Source organism: Schistocerca americana, chromosome 2 (assembly GCF_021461395.2).
Source record: "Schistocerca americana isolate TAMUIC-IGC-003095 chromosome 2, iqSchAmer2.1, whole genome shotgun sequence".
Taxonomy (NCBI): Eukaryota; Metazoa; Arthropoda; class Insecta; order Orthoptera; family Acrididae; genus Schistocerca; species Schistocerca americana.
In genome coordinates, this window is record NC_060120.1 from 169,746,237 (window position 1) to 169,769,184 (window position 22,948).

The 22,948-nt window shown below is 41.5% G+C and overlaps 1 protein-coding gene across 9 annotated transcripts in view; it reads left to right on the plus strand.

The window, feature by feature from the left end:
• Positions 1–22,948, plus strand: part of LOC124589161 (protein Mpv17-like) — a 311,532-nt gene that overhangs the window by 188,238 nt on the left and 100,346 nt on the right. The window lies entirely within an intron of this gene.

The window sequence follows — 22,948 nt, forward strand, 5'->3', positions numbered from 1 at the left end:
TCAAACCCAGAAACAACGGACAAATTCAAATTATTTAACAAAAATTTATTTGCGAGCAAAAACAAGTACTGCGCAGCTGTTCACACATGATCTGGGTCAATAACTTGTTAAGATTATGTACTTCAAATGGTCTACAAAAAATTGCCAAGTGTGGTTTCTCAGAGATAAACTCTCAACAAAACATAGTATCAAAACATTTTTCGTTTTACCAGTCCAGAGATTCCATTGCACCTGCATAACAAAGATATCAAAAGTCACATTGCACAGATATGACCACACACTTTGTACTTTTCCTTTTGGTGTTAACATTATGCAATCTCAGATTTTCTTGGCTGTTTGTAAGCATATGTGGTGCACATGTGCTTTGTGCCAATGTGTGACCTTCCCCAACTGCAGGGGATATAGTAGGCAAGTGCCTTACACAAACTGAGGGCGACACTGGAGACCCTTAAAGAACCTTAATCTTAGATGCTAGTTGAAAAATACACTTAACAGTATTTTCCCTCAGAATGAGGCCAGTCATGTTGGAATGCTGCATGAAAAAGAAGAAGAAGGGGGGGGGGGGGGTGGGAGAGAGAGAGAGAGAGAGAGAGAGAGAGAGAGAGAGAGAGAGGGAGAGAGAGAGAATTGGACAACATTTCATATTGATAGTGCAGCATATGTCTGATGCAACATCTCAATATATCAATTCTGGTGAAAGGTAACCTCAAGGTAGGCTAACTCAGCTGACATTCAAGATCTGTTGTGATGGAGACCCTAGGAACCAAGGCAAGTAATCGCTCTTTGGTCCTTCATACTGTGCCAGTGAGTGACAACATTCAGCTTGAAGACACAAAAAACATTGGGATTTACCTTCTTATAAATGGGATGTTGCAATGTACCAACATCCTACATCCTACGACATAAAGAAAGAGAAGGAAGCCATTCTTTTCCGTTACCATAGTGAAGCAAATAAGTGGGTGTATGGAACAGGGATGTTCTAAAAAGCTGTGCAAATTCTCAGTGCCATAAGATAAAATAACAAAAATGTCAACACTCTGGCCTACCAGAGTGTTCAACAGAGTAGCAACGTGTTTTTCAACACAGTATATTGTATCACTTATATTACTGAGAATAGGATTAAGAGGAACCCTTCCCTATGGGTCTTTAAAGGTTGTATAATCTGTGTTACATTCTCGACAGGATCCTGTGACAAGGAACAACTATTCCTTAGGACAGTGTTAGCATTCCTCCTAATACCTTTTCTCAGATCAGTACAGAGTCTAATGTACTGGATCTGATAATAAACAGTGCATCTTATGAATAAAATCCTGCTTGTCCAACACAACTGAAGTATTGCCTATGTCCGCATATAAGACAATGATGTTTTGAGAGAACACCAAGAAGACCTCTCTGTTGCTGTAATATTACTTGTGGGTGGACATATGCCATCAATATATGACAGGCTTATTTCTCTCCTCAGAAGCATCTGGGAATGGTTTAAAAACAGCCTGTTTAACAGAACTCATAAAATAAACAACTCGAAAACATCAGGCTGTCATTCTAAAGTTGTAACATTTACCCATAAAAAATTCAGAATGAAATGTAACAATATGAAAAGGATACTTGCTACTCACCGTATAGTGGAAATGCTGAGATTCAGATAGGCACAACAAAAAGATTGTCAGAAAGCGAGCTTTCGGCCAACGAGGTCTTCGTTGGAAATAGACAGCATACACCCACATACACACATGACAGGCTGTTTTTAAACCATTCCCAGATGCTTCTGAGGAGAGAAATAAGCCTGTCATATATTGATGGCATATGTCCACCCACAAGTAATATTACAGCAACAGAGAGGTCTTCTTGGTGGTCTCTCAAAACATCATTGTCTTATATGCGGACATAGGCAATACTTCAGTTGTGTTGGACAAGCAGGATTTTATTCATAAGATGCACTGTTTATTATCAGATCCAGTACATTAGACTCTGTACTGATCTGAGAAAAGATATTAGGAGGAATGCTAACACTGTCCTAAGGAATAGTTGTTCCTTGTCACAGGATCCTGTCGAGAATGTAACACAGATTATACAACCTTTAAAGACCCATAGGGAAGGGTTCCTCTTAATCCTATTCTCAGTAATATAAGTGATATTACTGAAACTGATATTACACATGACCACAGTTTCTGGCTGCTGAGACCAGACTGAGAGCAGCAGTGTATGATGGGAAAAACAGATGGGTGGTTGGGGTAAGGAGGAGGCTGGGGTGGTAAAGGGGAGTGATAGCATGGTAGGGGTTGGGGAATGTAAAGTGCTGCTTGTGGTAGTGTGCAGGGATAAGATGGAGAGGGGGTAGGGCAGCTGGGAAGTTATATGTCATTACCCATAAAAAATTCAGGATGAAATGTAACAATATGAAAAGGATACTTGCTACTCACCGTATAGTGGAAATGCTGAGATTCAGATAGGCATGACCACACATATGACCACAGTTTCTGGCTGCTGAGACCAGACTGAGAGCAGCAGTGTATGATGGGAAAAACAGATGGGTGGTTGGGGTAAGGAGGAGGCTGGGGTGGTAAAGGGGAGTGATAGCATGGTAGGGGTTGGGGAATGTAAAGTGCTGCTTGTGGTAGTGTGCAGGGATAAGATGGAGAGGGGGTAGGGCAGCTGGGAAGTTATATGTCATTACCCATAAAAAATTCAGGATGAAATGTAACAATATGAAAAGGATACTTGCTACTCACCGTATAGTGGAAATGCTGAGATTCAGATAGGCACAACAAAAAGATTGTCAGAAAGCGAGCTTTTGGCCAACGAGGTCTTCGTTGGAAATAGACAGCATACACCCACATACACACATGACCACAGTTTCTGGCTGCTGAGACCAGACTGAGAGCAGCAGTGTATGATGGGAAAAACAGATGGGTGGTTGGGGTAAGGAGGAGGCTGGGGTGGTAAAGGGGAGTGATAGCATGGTAGGGGTTGGGGAATGTAAAGTGCTGCTTGTGGTAGTGTGCAGGGATAAGATGGAGAGGGGGTAGGGCAGCTGGGAAGTTGTACAGAGCGTGGGATGGGGAGGGGGGGTGGATTAGCGGAAAAGGAGAGAAGTAAGAAGATCGTGCGTGCATGGGTGGAATAGAGGGCTGTGTAGTGCTGGAATGGGAACAGGGAAGGGGCTAAATGGGTAAGGACAATGACTAACAGTTCAGACCAGGAGGGTTACAGGAATATAGGATATATTGCAGGGAGAGTTTCCAACAGCGCAATCCAGAAAAGCTGTTGTTGTGGGATGGATCTGGATGGCACAGGCTGTGAACCAGTCATTGAAATGGAGAATGCCGTGTTGGATGGCATGTTCAGCAATCCGGAGGTCCAGCTGTTTCATAGCCACAGTTTGTTGATGACGATTCATGTGGACAGACAGCCTGTTGGTTGTCATGCCTATGTAGAATGCTGCAGTGGTTCCGGATTAGCTTGTGGAGCACATGACTGGTTTCACAGGTAGCTCTGGCTTTGATGGGATAGGTGATGCTTGTGACTGGACTGGAGTAGGTGGTGGTGGTGGGAGGATGTATGGGACTGGTCTTGCATCTAGATCTATTACAGCGATATGAGGCATGAGGCAAGGGATTGGGAGCATGTGGAAGGATGGATGAGGATATTGTGTAAGTTTGGTGGGTGGAAAAATACCACTGTGGGGGGGGGGGGGGGGGGGGGAGGAAAGATAGTGTGTTGGACATTCCTCATTTCAGGGCACAATGAGAGGTAGACAAAAACCTGGCAGTGAAAGTGATTCAGTTGCTCCAGTTCTGGGTGGTATTGAGTCTTGAGGGGAGTGCTCCTCAGTGGCCAAACAGTACAACTTAGGGAGGTGACGGGTGACTGGAGAGATAAGGCATTGGAGGTCTGTTTTTGTGCAAGGTTGGGATGGTAATTATGCTCTGTGAAGGCTTCAGTGAGATCATCAGTATAGTTTGAGAGGGACTGCTTGTCACTACAGATGCGACGGCCACGGGTGACCAGGCTGTATGAAAGGGACGTTTTGGTATTAAATGGGTGGCAGCTGTTGAAGTGGAGGTATTGCTGGTGGTTTTTAAATTTGATATGAACAGAGGTACTGATGTATCCATTGTTGAGGTGCAGATCAACATGAGGAAGCTGGCTTGTTGGGTTGAGCAGGATCAGATGAAGTAAATGGCGAACAAGATGTTGAGTTTCTGGAGGAATGTGGATAGGGTGTCCTCACCCTTGATCCAGATCACAGAGATGTCATCAGTGAATCTGACACAGGTGAGGGGTTTGTGATTCTGGGTGTTTATGAAGGGTTCCTCTAGATGGCACATGTATAGATTGGCATAGGATGGTGACGTGTGGGTACCCATAGTACACTACTTGCCATTAAAATTGCTACACCACGAAGATGACATGCTACAGACGCAAAATTTAACTGACAGGAAGAAGATCCTGTAATACGCAAATGATTAGCTTTTCAGAGCATTCACACAAGGTTGGCACCAGTGGCGACACCTACAGCGTGTTGACATGAGGAAAGTTTCCAACCGATTTCTCATACACAAACAGCAGTTGACCGGCGTTGCCTTGTGAAACGTTGTTGCGATGCCTCGTGTAAGGAGGAGAAATGCGTACCATCACGTTTCCGACTTTGATGAAGGTCGGATTGTAGCCTATCGCGATTGTGTTTTATCGTATTGCGACATTGCTGCTCGTGTTGGTCGAGATCCAATGACTGTAAGCAGAATATGGGATCGGTTGGTTCAGAAGGGTAATACGGAATGCCGTGCTGGATCCCAACTTTCTCGTATCACTAGCAGTCGAGATTACATGCATCTTATCCGCAAGGATGTAACGGATCGTGCAGCCACGTATCGATCCCTGAGTCAACAGATGGGGACGTTTGCAAGACAACAACCATCTGCATGAACAGTTCGATAACGTTTGCAGCAGCATGGACTATCAGCTTGGAGACCATGGCTGCGGTTACCCTTGACGCTGCATCACAGACAGGAGCGCCTGCGGTGGTGTACTCAACAACGAACCTGGGTGCACGAATGGCGAAACGTCATTTCTTCGGGTGAATCCAGGTTCTGTTTACAGCATCATGATGGTTGCATCCGTGTTTGGCGACATCGCGGTGAACACACATTGGAAGTGTGTACTCGTCATCGCCATACTGGCGTATCAGCCGGCATGAGATGCCATTGGTTACATGTCTCGGACACCTCTTGTTCCCATTGACAGCACTTTCAACAGTGGTCATTACATTTCAGATGTTTTGCGACCCGTGGCTCTACCCTTCATTCGATCCCTGCGAAACCCTACATTTCAGCAGGATAATGCACAACCGCATGTTGCAGGTCCTGTACAGGCCTTTCTGGATACAGAAAATGTCCGACTGCTGCCCTGGCCAGCACATTCTCCAGATCTCTTACAAATTGAAAACATCTGGGCAATGGTGGGCGAGCAACTGGCTCATCACAATTCGCCAGTCAATACTCTTGATGAACTGTGGTATCGTGTTGAAGCTGCCATCCAAACTCTGTTTGACTCAATGCCCAGCCGTATCAAGGCCATTATTATGGCCAGAGGTGGTTGTTCTGGGTACTGATTTCTCAGGATCTATGCACCCGAATTGCGTGAAAATGTAATCACATGTCAGTTCTAGTATAATATATTTGTCCAATGAATACCCGTTTGTCATCTGCATTTCTTCTTGGTGTAGCAATTTTAATGGCCAGCAGTGTATATCCTGGTTTGGTTTGTAGGTAATGCCTTCAAAGGAGAAGTAATTGTGGATGAAGATATAGTTGGTCATGGTGACTAGGCAGGAGGCTGTAGGTGTGGAATCCATTAGGGATTGGGAAAGGTGCAAGATCTGTCCCATACATCCTCCTACCACCATCACCTACTCCAGCCTGTTCACAAGGATCACCTATTCGATCAAAGGCAGGGATAGCTGTGAAACCAGTAATGTGATATACTAGTTAAGCTGCAACCAATGTGTTGCATTCTCTGTGGGTATGACAAGCAACAAGCTGTCTATCTGCATGAATGGTCTCCAACAAACAGTGGACAAGAAACAGTTGGACCAAGCAGTAGCTGAGTGTGCCACCCAACATGACATTCTTCATTTCCATTACTTGTTCACGGCCCGTGCGATCTGGCCCTTTCCTACCAACACCAATTTTTCTAAACTGCACTGGTGGGAACTTTCCATGCAATATATACTATGTTCCTGTAACTCTGCTGGTCTCATCCTTTGTTAGTCGTTGTCCTTACCCCTGTAGCCCCTTTCCTGTTCTCATTCCAGTACTACACAGCCCTCTATTCCACCAACACACTCACAGCCTTCTTCACTTCTCTCCTTATCTCGACTAACCCCCATGTCGTCCATCTAGCCCCTTGACTGCACCAACAGCCCTACCCTCTCTCCACCTTGTCCCTGTAGATTACCACAAGCAGCACTTTACTGTCCCCTCCCTATCCCTGCTGTCCCTCCCGCTCCCTGATGCAGCCTCCTCCTTACCTCCACCACCCAGTTGCTTCTCCCATCATAAGATGCTGTTCTCAGTCTGGTGTGAGCAGCCAGAGACTGTGTTCATGTGTGTGTGTGTGTGTGTGTGTGTGTGTGTGTGTGTGTGTGTGAATTGCATTTGCATGGATTTTGTGTGTGTGTTTTCTGTATTTCTGATGATGGCCTTTTTGGCAGATAGCTCATTTTCTGACAGTCTTTTTGTTGTGCATATCTGGGACTCAGAATTTCTGCTTTATGGGAGTAGCAACTATGTTTTTGATAATATTGTTTCAGTCCATTCTGATTTTCCATTGTTTGTTGTTGCCTTATGGCTTTTTTCCATCCAATAACCTTGTGCTGTTTTCCTTGATTGCTATTTTCTAATACATTACTATACTGAGTGTCCATCCTTCTTTTTCTTTTTTTATGTGTTTCTCTTGCTGCCTTACAAACCAAACTGCACACTTTACTTATGATCCACACAATATCAACCATCTCAGTCATGTACAACAGATGGTTACAAGACCATGCTGGTTACTGTTGCAGCATCTCATGTCCTACATTACCTAACTAATATAATTAATCCTACACCTTCTAATTGATGATTCTTTCTGCATCATTCTCGTTTACTTTCACGTGTTCTTTCCTGTACCTTCACATGCTATGCAAACTGGTATCTCATCCTACCAACCTCTTCCCACTCCCACTCCTTCTCCTCTGTATTCCAGCTCACACGCACTAACTTCACCTAATCCAGACACATCTGCTGTCCCTATTCTTCATACTTATCCACCAACAGACCTGAAACCCACACTGCAATCTTTTTGTTTATTTTTTTCTTTATTTTCATTGAGGCTTCACAGCAATTTCAGTTGGTTTTCACCTTTCATTTCAGCCTACTCCTTCAGCTTTAATCTTCTTTCCCCGTATTTCATTCTTTTCATAATATTTCCCACATGTTTGGGTGTATTTTTGCGAATTCTTTTGCGGCTCTTTTCAGACATAATTCTACATTATCTACGTATTTTTATGCATTTTTATCCGCAACCATGGATCCTTGCTCCTTCCATCTACATCACTACTGCATAGTTTTTGTATCCCTGGCCAGAACCCAGTTCCACATACTGCTCCTGCATTGTTGCTTGGCTCGTGGAATCCCTCCCAAATGGCCATACCATCACATTAGCCAACTCTGACTACCAGCCTTTCTTCCATAATGACCTCCAGCTGTTCAGATTCCGCCAATCCTTAAAGTTCACCAACATAGTCCTGTAAAACAATATCAATCAAGTCCAAACCTCCTTGCAAAACCTCCTTTCAATCTGTAAAATTCTTCTGCTATGGAATCCCAAATTCCTGGATCCCATATCCTGTATTGAAGCTCTTGCCCTCCTGGAATTAGAGCAACATGCACAATGTCACATCAGAAAAACTCTCCACCATGTTCACTTCCTACCCCCACCTTGCACTGCCACTAACCACCACTTCTACAGCCACCTCCAAATCTGTCCCACATCCCCTCATAGCTGACAAACCCTGTCTTAACAGACCTACTAATTTACCCCACCCTCAAAAACTCACTCCCACTACCAAACAGAATCCAGATCATAAACGGACCTGATACAGTCATGAACCTTTCCTCCAAAAGCCTTAGTACCACAGCAGTATCTGTTCTTTCCAAACCTTTTCCCCCAATCCAAAATTCAACTAGCAGAACTTGTTAAAGACTTCCCCCTCATTCTCCTGCTCCATACAGTGGAAATACTTTTTCACCACCAACCCTACTAATCAGACTCAACCAAAGAGCAAAGTTGAACCCTTCCTGTCTCAGTTCACTCCTCCATCCATCCATGATCGACCCCCACTGCTCCCAAAACCACCCCGTTAACTTTCTAGAATTTATTAACCTTGAACCTTGCCTCTCAACCATTCCCCAAATCCCACAACATGCAAACGTTACATCCAGAGAAAGAACCACAATCCAACACCTAAAAACTGACCCTGACCTTATAACCCACCTTCTGAAAAAGACTCTACCGATGTTATTTTGAACAGAAGGGTTACCTGGCAGAAGACCGCACCAACTGTCAGTTTATTGACCTACAAACACTGCCACAGTGACACCATCCCAGAACTCCAGCTAGATTTCCATTCTTTCATCAAATACTTAGTCCCATCCCAGAACCTCTCCCTGGAGTCCATCTCCTTATTCACCCCTACCACTTCTTGCACTCCTACCTTTTACATGCTTCCTAAAAGCCATAAACACAACCACTCTGGATGCCCCATTGCGTCCAGTTACTGTGCCCCCCACTGAGAGAATCTCTGCTCACATAGAACAACACCTTCAGCCTATTACTCACAACCTACCATCCTATGTAAAAGATACCAACCATTTCCTCCACCGACTCTCCACCATTCCTGTTCCTTTACCTCATAGTGCCCTGCTCATCACTGTCAATTTCACCTCCCTTTACACTAAAATCCCTAATGCCCATTGCCTTATCACTATGGAACACTACCTTCCCCAACACCTGATGGATTCCAAACCTACAATCTCCGTCCTAGTCGCCATGACCAATTATATCCTCACCCACAATTACTTCTCCTTTGAAGGCATTACCTACAAACAAATCCAGGTTATGGCTATGGGTACCCGCATGGCACCATCCTGTGCCAACCTGTTCATGGGCCAGCTAGAGGAATCCTCCTAAACACTCAGAATCACAAACCCCTCACCTGGTTCAGATGCATTGATGACATATTCGTGATTTGGATCAAGGGTGAGGACACCCTATCCACATTCCTCCAGAATCTCAGCACCTTCTCCCCCATTCACTTCACTGATCCTACTCAACCCGACAAGCCTTCCTCAATGTTGACCTCCATCTCAAAGATGGCTGCATCCGTACCTCTGTCCATATCAAACCTACCAACCACCTGCAATACCTCCACTTCGACAGCTGCCACCCATTCCATACCAAGAAGTCTCTGCCATACAGCCTAGCCACCAGTGGCCATCACATCTGTACTGATGAGCAGTCACTCTCGAAATATACTGAGGATTCTCAGTGAGGCCTTCATAGATCATAATAACCTTCTCACCTTGTGCTAAAACAGATCTCCCGTGCCTTATCTTTCCAGTCTCCCACCACCTCCCAAAGTCCCACTGTCTGGCCACAGTAGAGCATTCCGCTTGTGACTCAGTACCACCTAGGACTGTAGAAATTGAATCACATTCTCCACCAGGGTTTTGAACATCTCTCATCATGCCCTGAAATGAAGAACGTCCAACCAGCTATCCTTCCAACCCGTCTCATAGTGGTATTTCGGTGTCCACCGAACCTACACAATATCCTCAACCATCCTTACACAACCCCTGCTCCCAACCCCTTGCATCATGGCTCATATTACTGTAACAGACCTAGGTGTGAGACTGGTCCCATACATCCTCTCACCACGACCTAACACAGTCTGGTCACAAGCAACTTGAGCTCTACAAGCTAAACTGCAACCACTGTGCTGATTCTATGTAAGCATGACAACCAACAAGCTGTCTCTCTACATTAGTGGCCACCAACAAACAGTGGCCAAGAAACAGCTGGACCACCCCACTGCTGAGCATGCTGCCCAACATGACACTCTTCATTTCAATGACTGGTTCACAGCCTGTGCCATCTTGGATCCTTCTCACTAACACCAGCTTTCCTGGACTGCACACATGGGAACTCTCCCTGCAATACATCCTATGTTCCTATAACCCTCCTGGCCTTAACTTTCATTAGTCATTGTCCTTACTGATCTAGCCCCTTCCCTGTTCCCATTTCAGCACTACACAGCCCACTATTCCATCAATGCACCCACAGTCTTTTTCTTCCCCCCCTCCCCCCTCCCTCTAAGTGCCCACCGTCTAACCCCTTGACTGCAGCAGCTGCCCCACCCTCTCTCCACCTTGTCTCTGTAGGCTACCACAAGCAGGAATTTACCTTGCGCCCCCCCCTTCGTACTCTGTTATGCCTTCCCCCCTTCCCACCCCTGCCGCAGCCTCCTCCTTATCCCCACCATTCAGTTGCTTCTCTCATCATGCACTGCTGCTGCTGCTGTTCTAGGTGTGGCCTCAGTAGCCATTTATATGGTGAGTAGCAACTATCCTTTTCATAATATTGTAATGTTTACCCATCATTGATAAAACTGTGTCATCCAAATATCTCTTTGCATGATTGATTTCAGAATGTTGAGATGTAATATTGCATTCTGAACCACAGAAATGTTTAAACTTTGCTGAAATGCTGGACAGTGACTGAAATTGTTGAAATAGTCCTCAAATGCAACCTAGTCTGTCAGTTGATGCAGTCAGCAGCTGGAGAATTGGTATAATATACTACTTTGGCAAACATTGGAACAATGCTATGGCCTTGACATTGCAAGAAAAACAAAAGTGGATATTTCAAGCTAACTCTTCCTCTGTGAAGTTTTTCTTTTTTTTTGCAAGCAACAATACATTTCCTCCTCTTGAAAGTAAACAGTGTGAAACTTGATCATCTCCCAGCGTATCGCATGTCTACATCTACATCCATACTCTGTAAAACATTGTGAAGTGCTTGGGAGAAGGTACTTCCCACTGTAGCAGTTATTAGTGCTTTTCCCCTGCCATTAATCTTTGGAGCGTAAGAAGAATCGCTATGTGCTCTGTAATTAATCTAAACTTTTACTCATGATTCCTATGGGAGTGATACATAGAGGGTTGTAGTACACACTTAGATTTATCATTTAAAACTGATTCTTGAAACTTTGTAAGTAGCCTTTTTCTGTATAGTTTACATCTATCTTCAAATGTCTGTCAGTCTGTTTCTTCAACATCTCTGTGACACTTCTGTGTGTAGTTTCAATATCCTCTGTTAGCCCTATTTGGTATGGATCCCACACACTTAAGAAATATTCTATGATGATTTGTGAAGTATCTACCTTACATACTAATCGCATGTCCCTAGTATTCTACCAATGAACTGAAGCCTTCCACCTGCCTTACTGTTGACTGAGCCTCTGTTATCATTCAATTTCATACCCTAAAAATTATTACATCCAAGTTTTTTTTTATTATTTGACACATTACAGTTATGATTGATATTGTAACCATGGCATACTATGTTTTTTTTTTTTTTTTTCATTATATGAAGTCAACAATTTTACATTTCTGAATATTTAAAGCAAGTTGCCAATTTTTGTATCACTTTGAAATCTTACCAAGATCTGACTGAATATTTGTGCACCTTTCTTCAGGTAGTACTTCATTATGGATAATTGCATCATATGCAAAAAGGCTGAGGTTATTTTTAATATTGCCTGCAAGGTCATTTATACATGAAAAAAGGAACATCAAGAGTCTAAACACACTTTCCTGAGACACTCCCAAAGATACTTTTACATCAACAACCAAACACTTTTTGTTCAGCATCTCCCAGTCTACAGCCATATAGTTTGTTTTACACGTGATATGCAGTAGTCTCTTTTTCCTTAGAAGTTTGTGACTGTGCATAATTAAGGGTTCCCTCACATCAGGAACTATTTTACGAGGTATGTGTCTGTCAAGTGCATGGACGTCTCTTCTTCTAAACCTGAGCCACAGTCCTTCAATTTGATGCTCTCCTGAGCTAAATGTTTTGAGTTCATTATTGAGATATGACACTTCTGCCTCACCTCGTTGTCTACTTTGCTGAACATGTAAATCTTCTGCCCTTTTTTTGGTTTCCTTTTGTAGTTTGATGATTATTGTTGCTACAACTTCCCAATGGCCAAGGACACCACTTTCAATGTGGCCGTCCTCAAAGAAGTCAGTTCTGTTGTTTGCTGATGCAATATATTTTCATCCTGAGTGGGCTTCTGAACAATCTGTTCTAGCCAGTTCTCATAGAATGCATCTAGAAATGTTTCACAGGATATCTTGTCATATCCACCATTTACAAAACTGTAGTTTTCGCAATTGATTGTTGGATACCTAAAGTCTTCTAGTTTCCTCCAATGTTCAAACAACTGGAGTGCCGGCAGGTAATGTTCTCAATGACTGCCAGTATTTGGAAAGACGAAAACCCATCATTTACTAGGGATAAATGGTACAAAGTATCACACTGTGATTATTTCATTTTTGTCTTTAAGTTATAGGATGTTCAATGTCAAAATATCAATAGTTGTTGAGAGTGTTACTGGCTGCATTCTGTTAAGTTATTTCAACACTGATGGAGCTGTCTATCACTATAAATGAATGAAAAGGTGAGGTACGGTATTGTTCTTTAAAAAAAAAAAATTAAAAAAATGTAAGATTGAGGTACCAGGATTGTGCGTCATTGGGTAGTGAATGAAAGAGAAAACAGTCACAGTTGTGATGCGACTAATCGCCCATGAAGGAGGAACTGAGCCTGGTTAACTCTCCTCCAGATTAGCCACTGTCTTTTATCAGGATTTCCTCCTCCAGCAAGATGACTCACCAGAGTGGAAAGTTGTAGTGTAATCAGCATAAGTCATGCTGAACACTCCTCATCTTCCCACAAAACTCTATAGAGCTTGAAGAAATCACTCAGTTGATATCTCTGAGGGTAGCTCCATGTTCAGAATGCATGTTGTTGTACATGCAAATAGAGCAGTTTACTACTTATTTGTAATGTGTACTTACCTGATGTAAAATGTGCAAGAAAAGTAGGAAACTGTGGCTCCAAAAGCTTTCGATGGTGAGACTTGTCCAAGGGGTAACGGAGCCTCAGTTTTTTGAGCAAAGTGATCTTTCATCATCTTGGAAAGCACATAGCAGTGTAGCACAAGTCTAATTGTCTGTTGAATGCTAAGAATCCAAAATTCTGTTCTCAGTTCATATAACACTACACTCAGCCCAATATGCTGCAGGCATCAGCAAGCAGATGAAATGATGATGTCTGTTGAAAAGAACTGGGTGGTGTTGGGTTCTGGGTAATTCTATGAACTGCGAACAACTACCAAGATGAATAACATTATTATGTATGAAGGGTATAGGCAAGCTATCTTAGAACTTCAGTGCAGAGCAAACTTCCTTCAGAGAACTTGCAGTTTGACTTGAAATACTTAACAGCCTGAATCCAGTAAGTATAGTATGTGCTTCATGCAAATCTGAAGCTCTCAGTTCCCATATGTCCTATTTTCTATCATTACCTGCTGTTTGAAACAAAGTATCCATCCTGTGATTTGCAACAGTCAGTAATAGTTGCTGTACTGTGTAACTTCTTAAAGAGGAGGTGCTGGTTCTTCCATGAAGACTTGATCAATTGACTACTTCTTTTGAAGGAAGGAATATTATTTTGTCTTTGTAACTGAGTTCAGTTCTTCATTAACCAAAAGAGCCACACATCATATACTAGCATGTTGAAGTTTCTCTGCAGTGATACCTCTGGAGAGCAGATCAGTTGTGTTTTCCTCAGCAGGTAGTGCCTACTCTGCAATCTGATCATCAGTCTTTATAATTCCATAATGTGATTTGACACAAAGGTCTTCCATCAATTAGAATAATGTCGTATCCATCCCAAGAGTATATTTGAGTCAGTTCACACTGTTTTATGGCTCACATCATAGCTCATGGCTTTACAGAAATAATCAATTAAATACTTGGTGTAGGTGATGAGCTACATACCATTTCTCTTTGATTCATAGCACACGGGTTTCTTTTTTACCAGCAATATGTGTTGTGTCCATTTGTATATATCCTTAAATCTGGTACTTTATACAAGAAAATGGCCACAGCTGGCACCACAAGGCTGCAGAAATTGATATTTCATGCGCCTCTGTTGCTTCTAAGCCATGTGTTTTGTTTACAAAACGGATGTCCAGAAAGTGTGTTTTTATGCCAATTATGTAGTTCAAAAATCTCCTGGTACATTACTAAGTTATGTAAAAAGAACAGAAATCATAATATGTGTATGTTATAATTTAGAAACTGTAGAAAATTGTGAAATACTGTTCATAACTAATCTGGTACAACGTGCATTTACCATATTTCAGAATGTAGCCTAATCATGGCAACAGGAGATCAGGAGAAAGATATCTTGGACTGGCTGCATATCCCACTAAGCAGTGAAGATAGTCTAGACTCTTCATCTGATGATTCTTCACAAGACGCTTTACAACTCAACATACTTAATGCAAAATATCAAGATTCTGACAATGAAAGTATTAATGAAAGTCAAAGTGTGGGAGCAATTCAGACACCACAAGCCTTCTAAAATTCTTCTGGGACAGTTATACTTACTTCTCTAGGAAATAGTGCATTGCTAATATCATCACACAATGAAATAAATATTCAGAAATGTGCAAGTACTAGTAAGGAATCAGATTTCACAAAAACGAGTGTACCGAGGAAATGCTGAAATTTGTTTGGAAAGAGAAACATTTAGTTGATCCTGAAAGTTGGTCAAAATTTATCTGAAGCACAAACTTACCAATTGAAATAAAGAACCTAGACAATCCGTGTATTTTTTACTCCCATATTCCCATCGGCATTTTCTGAAATAGTTGTTGAAGAATCACACAGGCATAATGTTCAGATCAATCCCAGCAAACCACTAGCTATATCCTGTGATGATATGAGAAATTTTATTGGTATCTGTATTGTAATGTGTATCGTACATGTCTCTGACATGCGAGATTTTTGGGATACTGTCATTGGGAATAAACTGATTAGTAGTACAATGCCAGTAGGTAAGTTTGAGTGCATCAGACAATATCTTCATTTCAGTAACAACAGCAACCTGATTCACGACAGATTTTTCATGTTGAGGTGTGTCATTGACCTGCTGAGATCTCAGTTCCAGACAGTTCCTATTGAGTAATGTGTGCTTGTTGATGAGAAAATGTGCTCCAAAAAAGCCAGGAGCTATACCAAACAATATATATTCAAATAAGCCACATAAATATGGGTATATGCTATTCATCAACAGTAGAGTCTTAGGCTTTTTACTGGTGACAATAACTGCACTGAAGAAAGGTTGCCTGGGAAGGGTGATTTAGGAGCCAGTGCAAATAATGTTGTTCACCTTTGCAGAGTGCTGCAAAGAAATGTAAATCATAAACTTTATTGTGGCAGTTATGACACATCACCACCACTTGTAGTTTACTTACTTAAACAGGGTATTTATTCCCTTGGGTCTGTGAGAAGAAACTGAGTGACAGATTTCAGGCTTCCAAAAGAAGATTTGATGAAACTAGAAGGAGGTATAATCGAGCATGTGGCAACAGCTGCAGGAGATGAAGTCTCCACTGTTGCATGGAGAGAGAACAGAACTGTTAAGTTTTTATCTGCTCTTGATTGAAAGCGACCTGCGGGAGAGGTTAGCAGATATAACAGGAAGACAAAAAGAAGAATAACAGTATCGTGTTAACAATTGATAAAGTTATGTTGCAAATATATGGAAGGTGAAGATTTATTAGACAGTATCTTGGCCAGAGACAAAATTATTATGAGATCTTGGAAGTGCTGTCTTAGAATATTCTACCATCTCTTAGAAATTGGCATAGTAAATGCATGGATTTTGTACAAAAGAGTAGCAGAGCATAAAGAGAATCATAAGACCATAAAGCTAAGCAAATTTCACATGGGTGTTGCTGAATACTTTCGCCAGACTGGTACCTCAGCACCAAAATGAGGGAGATCAAGCAGTGAAGCGGAATATCAAATCAAAGCAAAGAAGAGTAGGGGGCCAAGATCTCAAGTGCTACCAAATGATGTAAGACAGGATCAAGTGTGTAATTTTTGATCTCACTCTGAAGCGAGGCAGAGATGCAAATTTCCAGGATGTAATGGAGTTACCTGGGTTTATTGTGAAAAATGTGCAGTTCCACTATGCTTTCACAAAAATGAAAGTTGCTTTAAGGCATTTCAGTATGTAGGAGGATGAAATTGTTAGGCCCAAAATGAGCTGAAAATGTTTGAATTCTGTGATGTATTTAATAAATCTTTTTTTTTTTTTTTCATAATCGCCTGAAACTTAGGTATTATTTTTTCTTTTGGCATAGTAAATGCATGGATTTTGTACAAAAGAGTAGCAGAGCATAAAGAGAATCATAAGACCATAAAGCTAAGCAAATTTCACATGGGTGTTGCTGAATACTTTTGCCAGACTGGTACCTCAGCACCAAAATGAGGGAGATCAAGCAGTGAAGCGGAATATCAAATCAAAGCAAAGAAGAGTAGGGGGCCAAGATCTCAAGTGCTACCAAATGATGTAAGACAGGATCAAGTGTGTAATTTTTGATCTCACTCTGAAGAACAAGACAACCAGGATCTGGCGTAGCATTAGATCAGTTACTGCTGCTACAATGGCAGGTTATCAAGATTTAAGTGAGTTAGAACATGGTGTTACAGTCAGTGCACAAGTGATAGGACACAGCATCTCCGAGGTAACAATGAAGTGGGGCTTTTCCCAAACTACCATTTCACAAGTGTACCGTGAATATCAGGAATCCGGTAAAACTCTGTGTGTGTTTATGGACAGCGTTCACTTTTTCACTGGAGCATAATTACTAAGAAGCAATTGCTGTAAGGTTGTCACTGTGTCATGTCAGTTAACTGCTAAATGCATTATGATGTAGCTGATCAGTTACAAAACATTAATTTGGAACTTATGGCCTCAAATTTTGAAATTTTCTTTTACTATTTTTCCTGCTTCTAACATACTCTTGCATTTAAGGGTTAACCCTGATCCAGGAAGTGTTGCAATAAGCTCCAGCAGTGTAAGAGTGATAATCTTGATGGGAGCTAGCCTATTCTTGCTGCAAACTAAATGGACAAACATGACATTTGAAGTGATGCACCATACATAAAGGAATGCTCCACAGGCTTGTTATAATTCATTGGAAAATACAGGGTTTTCCAATTTGACTTCTTCAAAAACACCAAATAATCAGGGCACGTGTGCGTTGCAGGGTGGGGGTTGAGATCAATATGATTCAATTCCCGTTGACTAAATTTCCTAGAAAATATTTTTTTCAGTGAGAGACGTAGTTGATAATATACCCGGTGTTGCAGTGAGAGACAATTGGCAACATACTCAGTGGGTCATAAAAACAGGTAGTACTTACACTGAGGTGCCAAAGAAACTGATATAGGCATGCGTGTTCAAATACAGAGATATGTAAATATGCAGAACAAGACAACCAGGATCTGGCGTAGCATTAGATCAGTTACTGCTGCTACAATGGCAGGTTATCAAGATTTAAGTGAGTTAGAACATGGTGTTACAGTCAGTGCACAAGTGATAGGACACAGCATCTCCGAGGTAGCAATGAAGTGGGGATTTTCCCAAACTACCATTTCACAAGTGTACCGTGAATATCAGGAATCCGGTAAAACTCTGACATCGCTGCAGCCAGAAAACATACTGCAAGAACAGGACCATCAATGACTGAAGAGAATCATCCAACATGACAGAAGTACAACCCTTCCACAAATTGCCACAGACTTCAATGCTGTGCCGTCAACAAGAGTCAGGATGTGAACTATTCAATGAAACATCATCGACATGAGCTTTCAGAGCCGAAGGCCCACTCACATGCCCTTGATGACTGCATGACACAAAGTGTTACACCTTGCCTGGGCTCATCAACATTGACATTGGACTGTTGATAATTGGAAACATCTTGGCTGGTCAGACTAGTCTTGTTTCAAATTGTATCGAGTGGATGGATGTGTACAGGCATGGAGACAACCTCATGAAACCATGGACCCTGCATGTCAGCAGGGGACTGTTCAAGCTGGTGGAGGCTCTGTAATGGTGTGGGGCATGCGCAGTTGGAGTGATACAGGACCCCTGTATGTTTAGATATGACTCTGACAGGCTACACGTACCTAAGCATTTTGTCTGATCATCTGCATCCATTCATGTCCATTGTGCATTCCAGTGGACTTGGGCAATGGCAGCAGGACAATGCGACACCTCACACATCCAGAACTACTACAGAGTGGCTCCATAAAAGTCCAAAACTGGTATAGAGTGGCTCCAGGAATACTCTTCTGAGTTTGAACACTTCCACTGGCTGCCAAACTCCCCAGACTTGAACATTATTGAGCTTATTTGGGATGCCTTGCAATGTGCTATTCAGAAGAGATGTCCACTCCCTCATACTCTTATGGATTTATGGACAGCCCTGCTGGATTCATGGTGTCAATTCCCTCCAGCATACTTCAGACATTAATAGAGTCTATGCCACATTTTGTTGCAGCACTTCTGCATGATCGTGGGGGCCCTGCAATAAATTAGGCAGTTTACCAGTTTCTTTGGCTCTTCAGTGTATAATGATGAGAGGATACATGGAACTGAATGTGGCACATTTTACAATTTTGTTTTTTGTCTTCCTTTCTACCAAAGCTCTTAGGTCAAAGCTTTTAGCATGTTAGAGAAACATTGGTCCATCCAGTTAGTGTCTTTGTGATCAGCCAACGTTCTTTTCTGGACCTGCCTTTTAGTGGCTGCTCAGATCTACTATCTTCCATAACCTACTTGCCCCATTGTAATGTTCGGAGGAATTGTGAGTGTGTATGTTAGAAAGAGTGCAAGGGAGCATATGTGACCTTCTTTCGTATTTTCGGCTATCCTTGTGTTGTGTACTCCTAGCCCATTTGTCTCATACAGTCAATGTACAGGCACTGATGACCATGATGTAGAGTGGAATGATGCTGACCGTCAATATTTGTGGTGTTTGGACTTGATGGCATACTTCAGTTTTTGCAAAGTGTCTACATAGTGCTGTGCATTAAAGTGTGGTATCAAGTCCAAATACCCAGGATTGTTGACAGATCATTTCATTTTGTTGTGAGATAATGCCCACTCACATGATATTGAGGTTGTTTTGACTATGCTGCAGACATTTCACTGGGAAGCCCTTACACATCCTCCAAGCAGTCCAGATCTCTCCCCATGCATTTTCCATATTTTTGGTGTCCTGAAGAAAGATACTTGTGGCCCTTGATTTGCTTCAGACAAGGAGGTGCACATCCGATTACAATCATGGTTCAGTTGGCAACCACAAACATTTTTCCATGAAGGAATTGACTATCTTGTCACAATGAGATAAATGTATTATCAGTTATGATGGTTATTTTGAAATAATAAACAGTTTACTTATTTGCCCTTCAAATTTATGAAAAAATGGATTGTGGCTAAGTCCAAAAGGCAGTCAGGTGAAGCAGTACGTAAAACTTCTGCCCCTTGTAGTGTAGTTTTCTTGTTGATCCTTGGGGTCTTTAGACATTGTTATTGGCAGTTGAGACTGCAGGATACAGATGGAATCTCAGTAATACTGAAAGAATGTCAGGAAGTAAATCAGAATTAATTTCTGATGATTCATTCAGTGAAAGTGCATTATTCTCGTGTGAAAAACGTTTGAATAGGCCTTTATTTGATGAGCTCTAATTTTTCTTTCTTTACTGCAAGGTTTGGCAGATAAAGGATGTCACTTCTTGACTGTACAGGAGGGGTGACTTGCACATGTTCTTTTTTGATGTGTTCTATCATTTCTGACTCGTAAATGTGTTTCAAGTAACTATCCTTTGGAATTTTTTTCCTCTGGTGAGAAAAAAAAAATGCCTTCTCTCCTTGCTGAAGATTATTATGCATCAGACATAGGGTTTTCCAGGAAATGAATATACTTTTTTGTCTTTGATGCAGTAGGAAAGTGAAAAATGTTACAGTAGAGATGATTCCTTTGGATTCCAATTTCTTGTTTCATCTTCCATGATCCTCATTGCTTCTAAGTTCCAAAAACAAATAAGAATATCATTTGTTGGTGCTCCTGTCTCCAAACTGATGTTGTTCACCATCACAAGGTTTCCTGTGGTGAGTGCCCCTTTTAAGAACGCAACTTAGAGTGGAAAGTATCAGTACAATGGGTGAAGTAAGTCAAACTGAAGGGGAATCTTTAATAATTTTCCAGTAACAATCTGCTCCAAAAACGATCTCAGTGGGAAGACTTTCCATTTAGCCTTTTAGTTCACTAACTAAAGTATTTGAATGCGTACCATATTTCTTATATCAGGTGGTACTATTGAGTTTGCAGCAAACAAGTGTAAGCTTTCAAATTCAGTCATCTTTCAAATGCAGTCACAGATGTCATTGAATTTGTTCAGATCTCCTTTTGTGAAATTCAGTGACACCCATCAGGCCCTTAAGCTGTGGCCAGTATTTCAATGGGACTAACAAATAAGTCAATCTTCTGTAGTTCTAAACCCAGCTCATCAATAAGGAAATTGGAAATTAAGCTTGACTGATTCCTGCTATCCAGAACACAGCAAGTAAGTCTGCTTAATCAAGCAGGTCCACTATCCCAAACTTGAGCAGTCTAAAGATCAGTAAAATGTAATGAACTTACAACAATTTGTGGCAGAAGTAGTGGTAAATTGTAGAAGATGAAGTTGAGCTAGCAGACAACTTGCACCTGTAACATGACACCTTGTATTTCTAGCAGTTTTTAGCATTGTGTCCTCAGTTTGGAAACAGAAAAGTACCATTATTTCTATTTAAACTTTCTATCATGATGGAATTTAGCAGTGCAGTCACATATGAGGTGAAATTATAAGTAAATTAGCCTCTGGATGGGAAAATGGTCTTGGATTTCTTTATTATGCCATTATAAAGAAACTGGAGACCATTTTTGCAGCCAGAGGATAATTTATTTATAATTTCAACAATTATCTTGCTTTAACTTCTTGATATGCTGTAGGCTGTCAATAACTATGTTACAATCTTGGTCCCAGTGAGTGCAGGCTTTGAAAAAGACACATTATCATTGTACTTCTTTTTTTTTAAGTTATTGTGAAGTCTTAGCTTGCTTTGAATTCATATAGAGTGTTGCTGCAGTGGGTGTGAAAATAAACAAAACAAACATTCTCCATAAATTTTTTGTGCAGTAAGACCACCATGAACTACTTTTCCCAAAAATTTCAGTAATTTCAATAGACCTCCATTTTGACTGTGCAGTTCTTTTAACATGACTGACACATTTAAGCAGGAAATAATTGTAGAATTTTTGGACTGAGAACTTTATTGTATGCTATGATGTCTTCTCCTGGAGCATGCTATGCTTGAATACAGTGGTTATATTCCAGGACTGTGTAGCTCACCATTTCAGTTGTTTCTGACTGTACAGTCTTGGTGCAAATAAAGTATGCCTGTATAATGTAGTTACTATCTTCATAAAATTAAAATAAAATTTTATGTTTCCTCATACATTTTAGCTGTTGTAGGTATTTATCCTCTGACTATTTCAGTTCACCTCCCAGATACCCTCAGAGCAAAACATGTATGTTTCCTATAGTAAGTGACTGGTCTTTATTACTGATCGGAGCAAATCACTTGCAAAAGTGAGACCACATTTTGACATCTCCAGCAAATGACTCAAGCTTAATGGCAGGTAGTTTGCCAGTGTGGCTGTGGATACTGTAGGTGCAGTGATATGAACAGCAGCAGTTGCAAGGGGCTGCAGTCTGATGATTGACTGATCTGGCCTTGTAACATTAGCCAACATGGCCTTGCTGAGCTGGTACTGCAAATGGCTGAAAGTAAGAGGAAACTGCATCCATCTCCCCACCCCCACTCCTAAGGTCGTACAGCTGTAATGTATGACATAATGTTGATGGCAACCCTTTGGGTAAAATATTCTGGAGGTAGAATAGTCCTGTACTCGAGGGTATCATCATTGAGGAAACAAAACCTGCATTTTAAGGGTAGGAGTGTGGAATATTAAACCACTTAATTGATTAGGTAGGTAGGTCAGGGAATTCTAAAAAAAGGGAATTTTTTGGTTGGAGTGGGACGTAGTGAAGTGTGATGGTAGGAGTAGGTGTAGGACTAATAAGAATTAGAAAATAGAAATATGAAAATATGAATATGGGTAAACTACTATGAAAAGCATGGTAAATGCATTATCATAAGCAAGACAGACATGAAGCCAACAACCACCACATTTGTTCTAATCTCGCAAGAGATATAAAGTCTAGAAAACAATTTATTATAATAGGTACACTAGCCACAGAATGGCTCACAATAGCAGTCTGATAACATATATATTGAGGTGAACTTGTGACTGAGACCTGACTAGGCCTGTATCAACGCCTGCTTGCAGCTAGGGTGTCTATTTAATTATCATTTCATTTCTAGCAAAGCTGCACGGTCATCCACGGTAACTGTTCTTTCGGGAACAGATACTACCGTCATATATAGTTAAAAATATGGGTTCCCGGCCTTTGACCTTCTTGTGCGAACGCACACGCTATGCCCGAACTTGTACGGGACTTGGTAGATTAATCTGCCACGAGTAATGAGTATGATGGGCAAACACCTATTAGGCGCACTACGCATGTAGTGTTGTGGACATGTTGGGAATGTGGATCTCACGGGGAGCGTGCAAGGGATAAGTCCCTGC